The sequence below is a fragment of the Gavialis gangeticus genome, unplaced genomic scaffold, assembly GCF_001723915.1.
Source record: "Gavialis gangeticus isolate Ggan-Ray unplaced genomic scaffold, GavGan_comp1, whole genome shotgun sequence".
Lineage (NCBI taxonomy): Eukaryota > Metazoa > Chordata > Crocodylia > Gavialidae > Gavialis > Gavialis gangeticus.
The window spans coordinates 37787380-37791643 of NW_017729026.1; the positions used below are offsets into that span (position 1 = coordinate 37787380).

Below are 4264 nucleotides of genomic sequence, written 5' to 3' on the forward strand. Positions count from 1 at the left end.
CCCCCCCCCCTCCCCCTCCTTTACCCCCCCCCCCCCCCCCCCCCAGCCTCTCCTCTACCATCATCTGGAGCCTGGGACTGACCACCTGGACTCCCTGCCAGCTCAGAGCTACTCTGTCCCAGCTCAAAGTATGGTGGTCCCAGGGGCACACGTAAACAATGTGCCCAGGAACAGTTGACTATAGCGTGAATCGTCTGCGAATTTATTGCTCTGCTTTAATTGCACATGTGTAGCCATGGAAAAGTTCATATTCTGGCAAACTGGTAGCAGTTTAAGAACAAACTCAGTCCATAAAACACTATCTTTTCCTTTACGTGAATCAGAGTTACTTCATTAAGGTATTTTTTTTAAACAGTAAACATCACCATCAATACTTCAGATTCTGGCATCCTCCTGGTACTCCTATTTCAATGAAGAGTTATACAGTAAGGGTGTGCAAAACAGGCCATATTTGATTTGGCCTGATTCAGGGGACAGTGATTCGATTTGTTGATTCCCCCCCTCCGCACCCTCCTGGCTCAGCGATCAGCCACAGGGGGACCCTGGATTCCACCCCAGACCCAGGAAGCACCAGTCACTGAGTTGGGGTGGGGTGGGACCCCCACATGCTCCGCGTGCTTCTGGTCCACTTCCGGGTCCGCCGCCAAGTGTGCTGGGTACCCCCCAGCCCACGCTTCTCTGCAACGCTCCATCCACACGACCATCTCAGTGTTCACAAGCCACCTGGTACCTTGAGGTATATAGAAAAGATTTAAAGCTGTGTCTATGTCCCAATCATCAAGTCACTTCAAATCAATTTGAAGGGTTCTGATTTGATTCAGAGAGATTGGAGGGTCTCCTGATTTGATTCAGTTTTGGAGATTCAGCCACCAAATCGGGCTGAATCTCTGCCAAATCGAATCAGCAACCAAAGGTTCGCACAGCCCTATTATATAGTTTTAAATTAATTGTTAGCCTGTGGTTTAAGAACTATGAGAAGTAGACCCTTTGGTGCTGGAGCTTTTTCTGCTTTTAGTTCCTTTCATTTCTTTTTCACTTGTTCTTATGAAGCCCTTAGCTTAATACATTTTTCAGTTTCTTCTCCAGGGAGGCCTCTCATTTTCTAGCATATTTCTTGTCTTGAGTAAGCTGAATATGCAATTGCACATACATATAGAGAAAGCCTTTTAGGTGTATATGTCATCTAGAGCATAATTCGTTCAGTTTCCCAGTGACAACTATTTAAAATGAACAAATAGTTAATATTTTATATTATAGATACATACATCAATTTCTCTTTTTTATAAAAATGTTTTCCACCTTAAGTAAGCAGACAATTACATGTTACTTTGTAACAGGAAAAATAGATCATGGCATATTGTTTCCCAGTCTTTTTAACATCTTCTTACAGACAACAGATTCTTGCTTTAAATAGCACCCTGTGGTTAACTTGTAGGACTTAGAAGTATGACTTCTGGGCTCCATTTGTAGTTCTATTGATTATTCAGTGATGACCCTTGGCAAAATAACTTGACTTTCCATTGCCTCAGTTTATGTAACTTTAATGAATACTGGTGATTAACATCATAAAAGGGATCTGCTGGATTCAATTACTATAATTAATGTTTGTCAAACACTTACGGATTCAGGGAACAGTGAAGTGTTATTGTTAAGTATTATATATTGTGACAATTTTTGCTATGAGAAGTAGGCATCATAGTTTGACTGTTCATACAAAACAAAAATTAAATCTCATTCAGTAACACACACTTGATTTGCTGTCAACATCTATTCCTCTCAGGCAACTGTATCTGTGATGAACAAAGATTTTGAGTGGAAACAATCTACAGGGCATTTAAAAAGTCAAAATAACATGCTAGATGAGAGCAAGATGGATAACGTGACATCTTAGTCAAGCAATTTTCAGCAATGTTGGTTTATCGAGATTTGTATTTCTCTACAGTAAAGGAAGAAGCTTTCTTCTTTGAATAGGCCATACTTGTTTCAGCTAGCCTTCCCTCAGTGCTTCCAATATAGCACTACTCTGACAACATTTATTATGTTAACAACTATGAGTGTGTCTACACGTGCACATTTAATGTGCATTAGCCTGATTTAGGGTGCATTAAGGGTACACGTCTCCATGTGTGTGCCCTTAATGCACCTTTAAAATAGTGATTTAAGGCTATTCAAGCCTAAATCTGATAGATGCATAAAGTAGGTCTCAAACTTATGCACAAATAGCTGAATCACATTAATGAAGGTGTAAACATGCTAATGTGCATTAACATGATGTGTGTCCATTGACTTGGGACTAAAGTTAGTCCCAGATTGGTCTTCACACCTGAATTAATGTGCATTAATGTGCATTATTGAATACACGTGTAGACGTGAGCCTAACTTGCCTTAATGCACATTAGTTTAAGCATGCATAAAAGCATATGTAGACACACCCTACATGTTCTAAAGCTTATTAGGCATAAATCCAAAGTCATGACTACTTGTGGTCATGAAAGTTTTCAAGATGAACTAAACAGTGCTCACTCAATGTCCAGACAAAATTTAAACCCAGATAGCTGTATTCCACATAGCTAAAATTATCTCTAATTATAACCTTGTACACAGGGTTCTTCATCATGTATTTAGGGTTCATTTATTGTGTCCATATATGACCTTGCAGAATAAATTTACCCAACACAATGCTGACCACATTTTTCAGTCAGTGTAGACAAGAACAAATCACACTTAATGTTGTCAGTTAGTCCTAGTTAAAACCTGGTCCCAGCAGCATTTAGCAAAACCCTGGTGACATGGAACAAAAAATAACCTGCCATTAACTACATTGATTGAAATATCATGGTAACCATTATGCTGGGTAAAACTATTGCTCCAGTTCAGATTCTAAAATAATTATATTTTGTCCTGAATGGGTAGAAGTAAGAGTCTGCATTCATGAACAGAGACTACTTCCTATTCAAAGCATGTGGGAACTTGTGGTATCTCTGATAACATATTGCAAGAGCAACTAGTAACTTTAATGGCAATTACTGTACCTACCTTCACGAGGTGACAAGGTGTTGTAAGCTTAATTTGAAATGGCAAACAGTTTGAAATCCTTATTTAGAAAATCAAACAGAAGTTCAAAGTGTTATTAAAGAAAATTGGGACATTAGAGTATTTTTACTCATCTGAAACTAAATCTCTAAAGATCAGTGAACTGTGACATATGCACACAGAAAGCTCATAATGGAGTTTGTTCTTTTTCTCAGCAAAAACAAAATATCCCTGCTAGGGATCCACTGCAACAAACTATAAGTCATTTGTAATTGTACATGTTAAATTAAGAAACCGGAGTTTTTATTAAAACAATTACACTCAGCAGGATTAAATTAAATCACTCATGGTTTGGGTTGAAATAAAAACTAGGCAAAATCTTAAATTAACTGACTACTTCAAATATTACCACATTTCATAGAATCACAGAATCATAGAAGTAGGGGTGGAAGGGACCATGTAGATCTTCAAGTCTGACCCCCTGCCTGGGCAGAAGAAAAACTGGGCTCAAATGACTCCAGCCAGGTAGGCATCAAGCCTCCTCTTAAAGACCCCCAGGGTAGGGGCCAGCACCACTTCCCTTGGAAGTTGGTTCCAGATCCTAACTGCCCTGGCTGTGAAGTAGCTCTTACGGATGTCTAATCTAAACCTACTGTCCAACAACTTGTGGCCATTATTCCTTGTTATGCCAGGGGGCGCAAGGGGAAACAAGGTCTCTCCCAAACCCTTCTGGTCGTCCCTAGAGAGTTTATGGATGGTCACCAGGTCCCCCCTCAGCCTTCTCTTGTGAAGGCTGAACAGGTTCAGGTCCCGCAGTCTCTCATTGTAGGGTCTGCCCTGTTGTCCCCGGATCACGCAGGTGGCCCTTCTCTGGACCCTCTCAATGTTGTCCACATCCCTCCTGAAGTGGGGCGCACAGAACTGGACACAGTACTGCAGCTGTGTCCTGACCAGTGTCACGTAGAGGGGGAGGGTCACCTCCTTGGCCCTACTTGAGATGCACCTGTGGATGCACAACAAGGTCCGGTTAGCCCTGCCAACCGTGACCTCGCATTGTCGGCCCATTTTCATGTTTCTGCCTCCGTGCTCTCAAGAAGGGAGTTTCCCATCTTATAAGCGTGCTGCTGGTTACTACTGCACAAGTGCAGTACCCTGCACTTGTCAGTATTGAAACACATCCTGTTTTTGTTAGCCCACCGCTGTAACCTATCCAGGTCTTGCTGCAGTCTTT

General features: G+C 41.3%; 1 protein-coding gene across 1 annotated transcript in view; it reads right to left on the reverse strand.

The window, feature by feature from the left end:
* Window positions 1–4264, reverse strand: part of GRIK2 (glutamate ionotropic receptor kainate type subunit 2) — an 805806-nt gene that overhangs the window by 422402 nt on the left and 379140 nt on the right. The gene's annotated exons all lie outside the window — the stretch shown is intronic.